The sequence below is a fragment of the Rhincodon typus genome, chromosome 24 (genome assembly GCF_021869965.1).
Source record: "Rhincodon typus isolate 14 chromosome 24, sRhiTyp1.1, whole genome shotgun sequence".
NCBI lineage: Eukaryota > Metazoa > Chordata > Chondrichthyes > Orectolobiformes > Rhincodontidae > Rhincodon > Rhincodon typus.
Window position 1 is genome coordinate 45,729,391 of NC_063355.1, and position 15,882 is coordinate 45,745,272.

Sequence of the window (15,882 nt, forward strand, 5' to 3'; positions counted from 1 at the left end):
CAGAGGAGCAGGAAGGCTGCCTGCTCCTCTGATGCTGCTTGGCCTGCTGTGTTCATCCAGCTCTACACCTTGTTATCGCAGATTCTCCAGCATCTGCAGTTCCTACTATCTGCTGGTAGTGGTGTTCTTTTGTATCTGCTGCTCTTGTCCTTCTAGAATGTAGAAGTCATAGTTTTCATAGGTACTGTCTCAAGAGCCTTGGTGAGTTACTGTAGTGTATTTTACAGATGGTACAGACTGCTGTCAGTGTGTGTGGAGGAAGGGGCTAAATCAAGGAGGCTGCTTTGTCCTGGATGGTGTCAAGCTTTGAGTATTGTTAGAGTTATACCAATCCAGGCAAGGGGAGGGTATTCCATCACAGGAGGGGAGTTACTCTCCGCAGCATTCCTTGCCTCTGATCTACTCTTGTAGCCACAGTGTTTATATTGCTGATACTTATCAGTTTCTAGTCAATGGTAACCCCCAGGATGTTAATAGTGAAAGTTTCAGCAATCGTAATGCCAATGGTTAAATTCTCTAAATACTGCAACTGGTGCTGAACATTGCGCAATCAACAACAAACATCCCCATTTCTGACCTTATGATGGACGGAAGTAGCTGACTGGCCTTAGGGCATTTCTCTTCTACCACCAGACCAGCTGGAACGGGTTAATTGAGCAAAGCGGGAGCACATCTTGCTGGTTACGTGACTCCATTGTAATCATTGATGTGTGTCACCAAAAATCATTTCAGCATCATTCAGTTTTAAAGCACTGTCCAATCCAGCTTAGCTTTCCCTTTTCTAACACTATCCACAAATGGTGCATACATTTTTTTTATACGAAACACTTAAGAAAAAAGGCAAATCATTTGCAATTGGCTGTATTTTCATTTAAAAAGTACATAGGAACACCACTTTATGATTAATATTGCTTCACAAATTCATTATACAAAAGAAATAAAAATCAAAATTGAATCTTGCAACATTGATCCTCAACTGTCGCTACATAACCATCCAGCAGCAATTATCTATGGTCATTAATTACCACTGGAGCATAAGCTCATTTGATATAATCAAAGCAACATCCACCACAGCCAGTGAATTGCAAATTAAATGTCAAAAGAACTTTGCATTAAACATTTAAAACTGCAAGACTAGTATGACTCCCCTATGTCAAGAGATAGTCATTAGTCTAATTTAAAATGATAGAAATATTCAATTCTTCTAAAAGATACATGGTCAAATAAAAAAAGTAGTTATTTTGAGGTCTACGTTTTTTGAAAATAAAATTCTGTTCACTGTAGTTAAAGAATAATTGAACCCTAATTGTAACCTCAGCAAAATATTACAGCTGAATTTATTCAAGGCTAGAGTTTTCCAAAATTTCAGTCAACTTTCAAATACTACTATCAGTAACTTATTATTTTCCACTCAAATTTCACAACCTTCCTAAGTATTTCCACTGCATGCAGCCATTTTGTCTCAAAGGCATTAACGGCACAATCGTCCTGACGCACTCAGCCATGGAAGTAATGTTGGAGATTTTAATTAGTGAAACAGTTGATATTTTGCCAATGAACAGTAGTACACAGAGCCACTTTCACTTCCAGCCATAGAATTGGTTTTCAATGGGAAATAGCTTTGATATTGTTCTTTAGAATCATAGCTTTTCACTGTACTCCAGTGCATGTGACAATCATTGTTTACAAGCCGTACAGGCAGATCATAGTAAGCAAGGATGTTAAAGAAAACCTAGACAGAGGCAGGTAGGTTACATTGCACAGGGCGTGCGCTAGGCAAGATCAATGTTAGCAAGATCAGCATTATTTGAGGCTCGACAGTACACTCATCAGTCTAATAACGGCCAAGAAGAAGCTGTTCCTTAACCTGCTGGTGCGTGTGTTCAAGCTTCTGTACCTTCTGCCTAAGGAAGGGGTTGTAGGACAGCATTACTGGGGTGTAATAGCTCTTTGATGATGTTGGCAGCTTTTCATAGCAATGAGAAATGCAAGTGGAGTCTATGGATGAAAGGTTGGCTTCTGTGATGGTCTGGGCCGTGCTTGCAACCTTCTGTAGTTTCTCAAGTCCATGGGTGGAGCAGTTGCCGTACCACGCAGTCATGCACCTGGATAATATGCTTTCTATGGTGCATTTGTAAAAGCTGGGGAGGGACCTTATGGACATGCTAATTTCCTGAGCCACCTGAGGGAGAAGAGGCGTTGTTATGCCTTCTTGACTGTTGCATCTATGTGGGAAATCCAAGACAGGTCGTTGGTTATCATCAATTCAAGGAACTTGACACTCTCCAACCTCTCTTACGGGGTGGCGTGGTGGCTCGGTGGTTAGCACTGCTGCCTCACAGCGCCAGGAGCCTAGGTTCAATTCCACCCTCAGGCAACGGACTGTGTGGAGTTTGCACATTCTCCCCGTGTTTGTGTGGGCTTCCTCCAGGTGCTCCGGCTTCCTCCCACGGTCCAAAGATGTGCAGGCTAAGTGGATTGGCCATGATAAATTGCCCACTGTGTTCAGGGATGTGTAGATTAGGTGGGTAACAGGGAGATGGATTGTTGGGCTGAAGGGCCTGTTTCCACACTGTGGGGATTCTACGGATTCTATGATTCTCTCAACCTCAGTTCCATTGATATAGATGAATAATATGGCACAGCATAACAAAGGAGAACACAGCACAGGAACAGGCCCTTCGGTCATTAATCAAACTATCAAAGCCTGTGCTTATTACTTGAAGAGCAATCCAGTCATCATCTGCACCCCTTTTATCCCCACATCACTATTTCATTCCACTTTGAATGCCCCAAAATGTATATTAAACAGCAAACATAGAGTTAGCATCATAAAATCCCTACAGTGTGGAAACAGGCCATTCAGCCCAACAATTCCACACTGCCCCTCCAAAGAGATTCCACCCAGACCCATTCCTCTACCCCTGCATTTCTCATGTCTAACCCACCTGACCTAAACATTCCTGGGCACCAAGGGCAATTTCCCATGGCCAGTCCACCTAACCTGCACGTCTTTGGGCTGTGGGAGGAAACCCACACAGACACGGGGAGAATGTGCAAACTCCACACAGTTAGTTGCCCAAGACTGGAATCGAACCCGAGTCGCTGGCACTGTGAGGCAGCAGTGCTAACCACTGAGTCACCGCACCGCCTATAAACATAGTGAAGACATATCGCACAGATCTCACAACAATTAGCTGTCCCGTGGGTTAATAGGAGTAGTGTGTCATAAAATCTCATTAAACTGAATGAGGGATTATTGTAAATATGCCATGTTTTTATTTTTTGATTGTGGACTATAAATGCAAAAATACTTTTAAGACCAAGCACTGAACATAGAACATAGAACATTAGAGCGCAGTACAGGCCCTTCGGCCCTCGATGTTGCGCCGACCTGTGAAACTAATCTGAAGCCCATCTAACCTGAACTATTCCATTATCATCCATATGTTTATCCAATCACCATTTAAATGCCCTTAAAGTTGGCGAGTCTACTACTTTTGCAGGCAGGGCATTCCACGCCCTTACTACTCTGAGTAAAGAACCTACCTCTGACATCTGTCCTATATCTATCACCCCACTGAGAAAAGAATTGCTACAGTTTTGAAAAGAAGTCACTGTGATGCACTGAGATTGTGTTTACATTGCTGCTTTGCAAGCAGTGGTGGGGGTGGACAGATATGACATCACTAGGTCTGGCAACAAGTAGCTGATTGGTTTCTGCAAATGTGACTAGTTGTGGATGCCTGGCGACAGCTTTCTTATTGGCTCCTGGACAGGAGAAAAGCTCAGGGGTTTATAATAAAGGGTGAGAAGTCTCTGGAATACTGAAAAAAACAGGTCTCGATCTCTCTGCAGTAAAAGTACATGAAGCCTGAAGAAAGACATTTTTTTCCCAACCAGTTAGTATAAGCTGTACCTTTAACCAGTGTCTAAGAGACTTTGTAGTTTGCAAAGTACACTTTGTAATGTACCAATCACCCTGTGAAGAAGTGAAAGAACCTGGACAAAGGGCACCGAAGAATTGAAGATCATAGGAAGCAAAAGGAACATCCCGTTGAATCTTATGAACTGGTGTTATTGAACTGTGTTTTCCCAGTTTTATTTTCCTCCACACACAACCCAATTTCTTTTCCATGTGTCTGTTCCTGTCTGTATGTGTTTAGGGGTTTAAAACAGGGTTAGAGTTTCAATTGTAGACTTATATGTTGATCGTTCATAGTTTTGTTTACCTGTGTTTAGAATCTATTTATATGTAATAAACAGTAGTTCTTATTAAGTATGTGAACTTAGTCAGTTTTTTCGTTAACCCAATTCAATCATACAGGTAAACTGGCAATTTTGTGTACTTGGATTAAATTGTTACCTTTTTTGGCACCCCCACACGTAGTGGAGTTCAAGAATCAGGGCATTTTCCCGAGTGGATTGTAAATTATAATTCTTTTGCTGATCTGATCTTGAAACTTCCTCTCGAACGTCACTGTCACCGAGTGCCTTAAGGAATGCTGCCATAGTGGTTGATTATCCTCCCTTCCTGGTGCCAAGTTCCATCAGGCTCCAAAACTACACTCCAACATTCACTCAACAAGCACCACTCCAGTTCCTTATCAACAACCAGTTTCACTAAGGCAGTGCTGTCCTCTGGACATTTCCCCTGAGCAACAACCTTAATTGATGTTATCAAGTAAGCATTGCCCATGAACCTTTTAACTCAAACTCTCTCAGCTGTGCTGAGTACAACTGAATGTTGCCACACAGCAATTCTTGGAACAGTCTTCCATAAGTGTTATGAGGCATAGATTGCTGGATTGCTAAGTACTAAAGAAAATGAATACAAACAGAGGGTTTCATCATACATTTTGAAAACTAACACTGACTAGGCATCCAACACCCTTGGTCCCAAATGTCAACTGCTGTCATCCTTTGGGATGCTGTGGGTCACAGGTTTAGAGGATGCTGTCAGGGCAGACTTGGCGGGTTGCTCCATTGCATTTGAAGTTGTGAGAAAGTGAAGAGTTTAAAATATTCTTTCGAGGGATGTGGAAGGTGCTGGTAAGTCAGTATTTGTTGCACGTCACCAATTGTTCTGAAGATGGCGGAAGTGACCTGCCTTCTTGAACCACTGCAGTCCTTGCAGTATAGGGACATCACAGTGTTGTTGGGAAGAGATTTCCAGAATTTTGGAGTAGTAACAGTGAAGGAACAGCAATAAAGTTCTAAGTCAGAATGTTGTATGATTTGGAGGGTACCTTGCATTTGATGGTGTCCTTATGTATCTTGTCCTTCTAAAGTAGTAAAGGCAGCAAATTGGGAAGATTCTGGAACCTTAGTGAGTTACTGCAGTGCATTTTGTAGATGGTATACCCTGGACTGCTACTGTGCATCATGGGTAGAGGAAGTGAATATTTAAAGGTTATAGGTGGGATGCCAATCAAGAAGGCTGCTTTGTCCAGGATGATGTTATGTTTCTTGTTTCTTGAGTGCTATGCAGTTGTACCTTTCCAGGCAAGTGGGGAGTGTTCCTCCACGTGTGACTTGTGCCTTTTAGATAGTATTGAACTTGAGGAATTAAGAGAGGAGTTACTCTCCACAGAGTTTCTGGCCTCTAACTTGCTATTGTAATCACAGTATTTATATGGCTGGAGCAGTCTGTTTCTGGTCATTGGTAACTCAGGATGTTGATGGTGGGGAATTCAAGTCACAATTATCTCAACCGTTGTCTTTTCAGTGCTGCAACAGGCTCAAGGGGTTCTTTTGAGCAGCTTGTGCTCCAGTTTTTAGGTTTCAACTTCCCAATCCATCCAAATCTGTCTAGCACCTGATTGAGTTACTGTTTGCTTTCAGTTCCTCCTTTTGCCTTGGCATCACTTGCAAGTTAAGACAGTTCTACGCTACGGAACACACTATAGGCACTGGGAATACCTTTATCACTATTCTTTAATCCCTAGCTACAAAAATAAATACAAAGTCATAATTTTATTTTAAATATATATTTTGGGGACCAGTTCACGTCCTGTTGTCATCGTCCATATTTGCTCAACCATTCTCTTATAGCTTAAGCACTACTGCCAAACTTTCCTACATGATCCCATCACAAATATTCTTTTTTATCTCATAGATTTACATTAAAGCTCTCTTTTGAAGAAACTTTCTTTTCCTTAACTATGTGGCTGAGAACTAGCTCAGTCCATCAAAATCTCAGGCTGAAAAGGCCAAATCAAGAAAACTATACAAATCCTCATCTGGGGCCTTGTTAACTTCAGCTCAAAAAGCATCTAGATGAAAATTCTTTCTGCAGTGTTCCAGTATCAGGGCCAGCTCAGTAATATGGTAAGCTGTGATAGATAAGGGTGAGGCTAAGGAGAGATCTAAAACAAGGGTAAGAATTTTACATTCGGGCATCGCCTAGCCAAGTGCCAATAAGGACAGCAGGGCAGAGGAACAATGGGTGAATGAGACATGGTATGAGGTATGACATGGACATGTGGTTTACAAAGGTGGTAAAGAGGAGTCGTGGCCGGGACATTCAAGCCTGCTGTGACAAAGATGAGCTGACAGAGGAGCAGAGTTTCAGTCTCAGTAATGACATAGACATTTGATTATGAATCTCATCTAAAATTAAAGCATTGCACCATAGCTTGCTAAACACACTAGCTAGAAACTAGCTTAACTGAAATAACTGGTATGGTAGCACAGTGGTTATGTTACCAATGGCTTGGAATCACGAATTAAACTCCCATCAGAGCAGCTGAGAAATTTAAATTCAACTAAAAATATTTGGAATAAAAAGCTAGCTTTAGCACTGGTCATCATGATGTTACTAGTTGTGAAAAGCCATCTGGTTCAACGGTGTCTCAAAGGGAAGGAAAATTGTCATCACTACCTGATCCAGTTTATACATGAATCCAAATTCACAGCAAGTTGCTTAAGTTTTACAACAAAAACAAAGTTGCTGGAAAAGCACAGCAGGTCTGGCAGCATCTGTGAAGGAGAAATGAGTTAATGTTTCGGGTCCAATGACCCTTCTTCAGAACTGGTTCCGAGTTCTGAGGAAGGGTCACCAGATCCGAAACATTAACTCTGTTTTCTCCTTTACAGATGCTGCCAGATCTGCTGAGCTTTTCCAGCAACTTTGTTTTTGTTCCTGATTTACAGCATCCGCAGCTCTTTTGGTTTTTGCTTTAGTTTTAACTACTCTCCGAAATGGTCCAGCAAGTCACTCAGTTGAGTTTAAGAAGGGGACTCAGCAAAACTTTCTCAAGGACAATTAGGAATGGACAATAAATGCTGATCTTAAAAACATCATATCCTCTGAAATAAATTTTAAAAATACTCCAGATGAACACAATTTTCCAGTTCACATATGCAGATTGAATGTATTATTAAAACAGATTAAATATTTATGACTAAAATGAATAATGTAAAATTTATGGGATGTTGATAAATCAAACAAAAAAAATTGTATGCATATTTCAATCTAGCTGCTACAGCAAATAAAAATTCAGGAAATGAAAATTAAAGTTAACCTTGAAGTAGGATGCAATGTTTTAAAATAAATATCACAGAACACAAGATTAGTTGAAATAACCCTATATCTTGTTGATCAATGTGACTGTGATCATCAGTGATTACAATTTATAACACAAGTATTGTGGTCTTGCAGCAAAATTGTTAATTTCATAAGATCCTGTAAAGTTCAATCACTAGAATTTGTTTGCAATTGATCTACATTTCTATTTAAATCATTGTGCATTATTTATTTCAGTCATAACACATTTCATACGTGTTAAGAATGCACTCTAGCTGCGTTTTTGTACATATGGGGAAGTATTTTTGATGAATTCCAGCATAACTTGAATTTATAAGTGCTGCTGATAATGTATAGAAGTTAGTGCATAACATGTTTAAATTCTGGTTTGCTTGGTTTTAAATGAAGTGGAGACTCATCTTGGAGCAGAGATGAACATCCACATGACAAATATATCAAAAACTTAACTATTAACAATAAACTAAAAAAGAGTTTTAATACTCGGTCCATGTGTCATATGTGGCCACAAGTCCTACAACCACCCAAAGAAAGTCCCTACAGCTTCCCTCAAAATTCAGGCAACTCAGTCATATATGAGTTTTTATTTCTTAAGCTTCAACTGTTCTGTTTGAACTTAGTGCGCCGCGGAGATTTGAAAGGGTTTTTAGTGCTCCTTGGCAGAGAACAAGTTCAATTCATATCAGCACCTTGGGTCTTATCCAAATCAATGGAAACAAATGATTCAATGTGGGCTTGAAGCTCCAGGGTAGTAAAAAACAAACCTTCAATGCTCTTCTTATTTTAAATGGTTCTTTACCGCCCACCTGCCGCAACCTTTCTACATCCAACTTGTCGTGCACTAAGGGTCTTGTACATTTCAAATCAGGTCTCCTTTCATTGTCCTAAATTCCAAACAGTACAAAGTCCAACATATCCAACCTCTTATAAGAAAATCACTTTATATCTACAATCAACTTAATTAACCTTGTTTGACTGCCTCCAATGCTGGTATATCTTTCCTTAGGTCAGAACTCTTCACAGTATTCCAGCCTGATCAGTGCCACAAATAATTTTAGCAAGACATTCCTATTTTTATAATCCATCCCTTTGAAATAAAGGCCAACATTCCATTTGACTTCCCTACCTGCTAAACTTGGATGCTAACTTTTTATGATTCATGGATAAGAATTGCCAAATTTCCCTGTATTGTAGCTTTCTGCATTTTTTATTCATTTAAATAATATTCAGTTCACCAATTCTTTCTGTAAAAGTGCATAAAAGATCCCCATGTTATAGTTCATCTATCAAGCTTTCGCTTATCCTGTCTATATCCCACTTTAGACGCTTTGAATCATCCTCACTACTTACTTTCCTATCTATTTTGGTGTCATCCACAAACTTAGAGCACATTCTATTTGACAACCAAGCCACTCAAAAAAGTGAAAATAATTGTGGCCCCTGCACTGATCCCTATGGCAATATATCCCAAGGGTGAATTTGATGGTTCTCGTCCTCTCCCATTCCATTTATCTGAAACCACAAAATGACAGGCACTGGAGCAGGAAACATGATTGCATAATTGAAACCAGTTATGTCATTATCCAGTAACTATTTTGGCAGTTAAGGGTAGATTATGTTTCACTTTCTGATTCATACAGAGTGCTACTTGTGGGTTATGGACAGCAGAGGTTTTCATAGAATCCCTACAGTGCGGAAAGAGGCCATTCAACCCATTGAGTCTGCACTGTCCCTCCAATGAGCATCGTACCCAGACCTCATCCCCAACCTTATCCCCATAGCCCTGTATTTACTATGGCACCTAGCCAGTGCATCTTTTGGCTGTGGGAAGAAACCAGAGCCTGGAGGAAACCCATGCAGACACCTGGAGAAAGTGCAAACTCCACACAGACAGTCATCAAAAGCTGGAATCAAACCTGGGTCCCTGGCAAAGTGGTCTGCCACTGCTAGCCCAAATTTTGCGACCCATTTTGTGTCAAAATGATTAGGAGTTTAGGACAAGAGGGTACAACCTCAGAGTAAGAAACCACTCACTTAAGTCAGAGATCAGGAGGAATTTCTTAATCTCAGAGGGCAGTGAATCTGTGGAATTTTCCACTGAAGACAGTTGTCAAGGCTGGGTCGTTGAGTATATTCAAGGCTGACATAGAAAAATTTTTAATCATTCTGGAAATTGAGAGTTATGGGGATAAAAGCAGGAAAGTAGTGTTGAGGATGACGATATCAAGCAAGATCTCATTGAATGGCAGAGGGGACCAATGGGTCAAATGGTCTACTTCTGTTCCCACATCTTATGATCTTATAGATATGTCAATAAAAAAAAATGCAGTGGCAGACATTTAGAGATTCAGAATTCCAATTATTTCAGACTACACAGTATACATACTTGCCAACAAAGAAAATTATCAAGGAGTGAATACACCATCCATTGTTAACTAAAGCAAATTAACAATCATATCAAATTTAAAAGGAGAAGCACATAAACATGCAAAGATGAGTGGCAGGTTACAAGAATAGACAGAACATAGAACATGGCTAAAAAATTAATAAGTTGGGAACTAGAACAGTTCAAGAGAAAGCTACATAGAAAAAACAGATAGCAAGAGAGCTATAGACATTTTACAAAGAAAAGACTTAATAAAGAAAATGTTAGTTGCACAGAATGAGAATCTGGGGAACTAATAATAGAAAATAACAAGATAGCAGAAGAATTGGCAGGTATTTTGCAAAGGTCCTCAACGTAGAGTATAAGTAACATCTCAGAAATAGCTTTGATTATCTGCATACTGAAATCGGCAAGGAATAGCAAAACTTAAAGAAAATTACAACTGCCAGAGAAATGGCACTGAGAAAGTGGTTGGAGCTGAGGAAAGAAGGACTTCATGCTTCAGTTTTAAAAGTAGCCATTTGAGATTGTTGATGCATTGCCTCCAATTTGCTGGCTTGTATCTGTTTAGCAAGATAGAAGATATCGTGTCACAGGGATCAGTGCTGGGCCTCAAGTTTTCACAATTTATATAAATGTCTTGGATGAGGGGACCGTGAGTATGGAAGCTAAATTTACCAAAAACACAAAGATAGGTAGAAAAATAATCTGTGAAAAGCATGTGAAAGGAGTCTGCAAAGGGATACAGTTAGGTGAGTGAGTGGGCAAAGATCTAGCAAGAGGATTATAATGTGAAAAACTTCCTTTCAGCATAAATAATAAAAAATTGGTGAGAGATTGTAGAGTTCTGAAATGCAGAGATCTCGTTGTCTTACTGCATGAATCATGGAAGGTTGGTATGCAGGTACAGGATGTAATCAGGAAAGTTAAGAGAACTTTATTGCTGATTTCAAGGGGAACTGCATGCAGAAGTGGGGAGGTTATGCATCAGTTTTACAGGGCACTGTTGAGACTGCATCTGGGGTACTGGTCTCCTTATTGAAGGAAAAATTTAAATGTGTTGGAAGAAGTTCAGAGAGGATTTACTTTCTTCATCTGGAATGGGTGGGTTAGTTTCAGAGGAAAATTTGGACAGGCTAGACTTGTACCCACTGAAGTTTGGAACAGTATGAGGTGAATTGACTGTAACAAGTAAGATCCTGAGGAGTTTTGACAGGATGTAAGTGGAAAGTACGTTCCCCATAACTTGGTGCAATTGTTTGAAAATAAAATGAAATGTTAATTTAGTATGCAGATACAATTTTCTTTTCTCAGAAGGTTGAATGTCTTTGGAACACATTTTCTCAAAAAAAAAAAAAAATCTGTTGAAGCAGAGGTATATAGATTCTTGATAAGCAGGTGGTTATTGTGACTAGGCAGGAATGCAGAGTGATTAGATCAGCTTTGATCTTGCTGAATGGCAGAGCAGGCTCGAGGGGGCGAGTGCTACCCCTACACTGTACGTTTGTGTGTGCCTCAAGATATCCTGAGGTCACAAAAGATGTTTTATAAAACAGGAGATTTTCTTTATTCATTTCAGAATTCCGAAATGTCCTCGACTTAGACATGAGGTAGTTACGAGGCACGTTTTCTAATCTGATATAACATTTTAGCCAAAGGGGAACAGTGCAAAAATCCTGGAACTCACTTCCTAATGGTATTACAGGCCTACCTTCAGCAAATGATTGCAGCAGTTCAAGAAGGCAGTTCACTACCACCTTAAGAGCAATTAGGCATGGGTAATACATGTTGGCCCAGCCAGTGATGCCCACATCCCATGAATTAGTTAAAATGTATTCGATAACCAATCCTTTCTTCAGAGCCAAATATACAAAAGATGTAACCACTTGAATGACTGAATGTATTTGTTGCATAACTACTAACGCTACCTAAATGAAAACCAAAACATCCAAACTATTTATTTTTTTAAAATTCTAACCTTTTCAGTAGAACTTCTTTTAAATAAATATTCTACACAAAACAGCAAGCAAAACAAGTACTAAGTATTCTGTTACTATTGGATTATTCTGTATAAAACCATAAGCAGATCAGTGCTACAATCTCGGATTGCTCTATACAGTTTCAGTACATAAATTAGTCGTTGCTCGAGATGAAATAAATCAGCATTTAGTGGCATGAACAACAAATATCAGGTATGTTTTGAGTAGCCATCACATTATAAAACATCAAATAAAATGGTCTGAAATTTACTACACTACCACAGAGTTAGTGATTAAATAACGTAAACACTACCATTTTTAAAATTGACTTCACAGGTCTACTTTGCAGGCTCTGTAATCAACACAATTAATTGAGGTTACACCGTTCCTAAACTCTCATATCTTAAAGCCTAAGTTCAGTAACAGTGGAAGTTCTATATTTAAAATTTATTTCTGGCAGTAATTTCATTTCGCTAAATTTACCAAACTGTCCCACAAGTGGAACAGATGCTTGTTCAAATTAATTTGGACTTGTTGAATCAAATACAGCAAATCCTCCTTACAGAATTCCAGACACAGACAACATTAATAGCATCTGGGATTGCTAGCCTGTGCTATAGGTAATACATGGCTAGAATGGTCATATCAATTACAATATTACATTTATCCAATCGTTCCTGTTGAGCACTCAATGTAAAATATTTACCTATTAATCTCAATAATTCCACAACAACTACATTCATTCTTTCAGCTGTTAGTAAGCAACTAAAATGGGTTCTGTGAAACAATTAACCTATCAATCTATCACAATCTTGAAGTAGGACAACATTTGACATCAGTAAGGAGGTTTGTTTAGGTTAAATTATAAATGTACTGCAACAACGCACCAAGGCTCTTTTGACTGCACTTTCCAAACCCAAAGTCAACCATTGAGAAGGACAAAGACTGCAAGTGCATAGGAATACCACCATCTGCAAATTCTCTCCAGGCCATAAGATACAAAAGCAGAATTAGGCCATTTCTGCCCAATGAGTCTGCTCCACCACTTGATCATGACTAGTGCATTTACTAACCCATTCTCCTGCCTTTTCCCCGTAATTCTTGATCACCTTACCAAATCAAGAACCTATCAGTTTTAAATACACTGAATGAGTTAGCTCCCATAGCCCTCTGAGGCAATGAGTTCCACAGATTAACCATCCTCAAGAAATTCCTCCTCATCTCAGTATTCTTAATTGGAACCATATCATCACTCCTTCAACATCACTGGGTCAAAATCCTGGAACTCTCTTCTTAATAGCACCGAGAGTGTGAGTGAGAGAGTGAATGTATCTTCACCACATAGACTACAGTTCAAGAAGGAAGCTTGCCACCAACTTATCCAGGACAATTAGGGATTGGTTTTAAAAGCTGGTTTAGTCAGTGACAGTGAACAGTTATGAATGCATGAAAAAAAACTGATTGCTGTTTGGTAAGCCCCTCCTGGAAACTACTCACATGTAGCTTCAGAGGAGGCCAAGGTGAAGCTCAATCACTGATGTCCCCATCTCCATCCCAATTAAATTAAATCCCAATTAAAGCCATTGGTATATTTTCTAGTTGGCCTGTTCAGAAATGTTATTACACAAATCTGGAGCAGGTGGGATCTGAACCTGGAGAGTAGCCACCAGGATAAAATACTGGTGGATATGTAACTCCAGTAGGACCAACAAGAAAAGACCGAGCTAGATGAAAGGTGCAAGTATAAACAATCAGTGGAAACCTGAGAGAGGAGAAATCACTCAGTCTGCCTTTGTACTTCAAAATCTACCCAGTTTCTACATTGTGAAGACTAATGAACAGAAAAGAAAGAAAGGAAGGAATGGCTTCTAATAATTCTAAGGACTAGAATTACTCCTTAGCCTTGAGATTATTGGCATTCCTTTCTCCAGTTCCTTTTCCATACTTCATCTTGCTGCTGGGTGTTCTCAAAAGAATTGTCTCCCTTCACAAAACGGTTTCCTCCAAGCCAGTTTCTTCTGAACAGAGGTCTCCCATGCATTGACATCCGTGTTGCATTCTTGAGGGAAGCCTTCAGGAAGACTTTGAAACACTTTCTTTGTCCTCTCGTTCAAGTACCTTCCTTGAGCTGGGCGAAGAAGATTTGCTTTGGTAGTTGGAGCTCAGGGATCCAAAGCAGATGGTCAGCTCAGCAGAGTTGGTTTCAGATGATCATGGTCTCGATACAGGTGCTGTTAGCTGCTTCAGGATGCTGATGTTAGTGCACCTGTCCTCCCAGCTAATGCAGAGAATCCATCTCAAACAAAGCTAGTACTTCTTGAGGATCTTGATGTGGTGTCTATACATAGTTCAAGTTTTGGAGCTATGTGGAAGAATGCCTTATACACAAGGATTTTGGCAGCAGAACAGATATCATGGTTGAAGGCTCACATCCTTTAGAGTCTGAAGGCACCACTCACAGATCGGATGCAATGTTGAATTTCTGCATCAATGTTAGCCTTAGATGAGAAGTAGCTTCCCAGGTAGTCAAAATGTCAAACATTTGAGAGGGCTTTTACATTGATCTTAATGGAAGGATGGACCAGAACCTGACCTGGAATGGGTTGGTAAAGGAGCTGAGTCTTCCTGAGCAAGAAGCTGAGACCAATTCTTCAGCATGCTTCTGGAAAAGCATTAACTGAAGCTTGAAGATTCTCTTGAGAGTGCAGAGGTGACATTGTCATCCACATACTGAAGTTCCCCAAGTGAGATCAGTGTCATTTTCTTCTTAGATTTCACCTGATTTCAACACAGTAGTAATACTTCATATAGAGAGCTTTTAAAAATCCAACTTGGTATAGAACACCTCATATTGTCTAATTCACCTGTTCAGAGATGTTCTTAAACACCTCTGGAGAAGTGGGACCTGAACCCAGGCCTCCTGGGTCAGAGGGAGGAACACCACTACTACATCACAATAACCTTTAGAATCCCTGAAGTTTTTAACTTTTGTTTTTATATATCTGGAAGTATTATCACACACAACTAGACAGCTATTCCCATCAGCAAGTCACCCAGGGTATTTTTTCACCTATTAAACACCACCAGTAAATCACCTGTGTTTGAGTTTCTCCTTTTTGATTATCCCTGTGATCAAGTTATATCTGAATCAATACTAAAGGGTCTCTATTAATAATGTAATGGACTTTAACAAGATGCAAAGAATTGACAGAAATTGCTTAAACACTCAATTTTGTCTGACACCTGCTGAGCTTTTAAATCACTAAGTAAACACAATGGACAAGTCATCATAGCTTGGTTTCTCCAATGCAGGTGTGAATAATTTGTTGAACTGCACAACACAGCCACCATGTCCCTGTCTGAGTAATATTAAGGGCCCTCTTATGGTGCAGTGGTAGTGTCCCAATCTCTGATTCATGAGGCCTGGGTGCAAGTCTCACCTTCTCAAGAAGTGCATAGTAACATCTCTGAACAGGCTGATTAAAAATATCTGTGCATAAATTCATTGCTGTTTGCGCTTTGGCCCATCAAGGGCTGTTCAAGCCAATTAAAGGTTCATAAAACTGTAAGAAATAGGAACAGGAGTAGGCCATTTGGCCCCTTGTGCCTATTCCACAATTCAATAGGATCACAGTTGATCTGACATTCCTCACATTCACTTTCTGCCCCTTCCCCATAAGCCTTGATTCACCTACTGATCATCTATTAATCTCAGCCTTTAATAATATACACAATTGACAGTATAATGTGTGATGCAATAGTAGTGACCCTACCTCTAAGCTGGGAGATCAGGATTTTCATCCCACCTGCTCCAGATGTGTGTAATAATATCTCTATACAGGCTGATTAGGAAAAATAAATGATGAGATGCAGGGTTCTCTTGTGGTACAGTTGATAGCGTACCCATCTCTGGGCCAGGAGACCTGAGTTCAAGTTCAGAGATAGTAGGAACTGCAGATGCTGGAGAATCT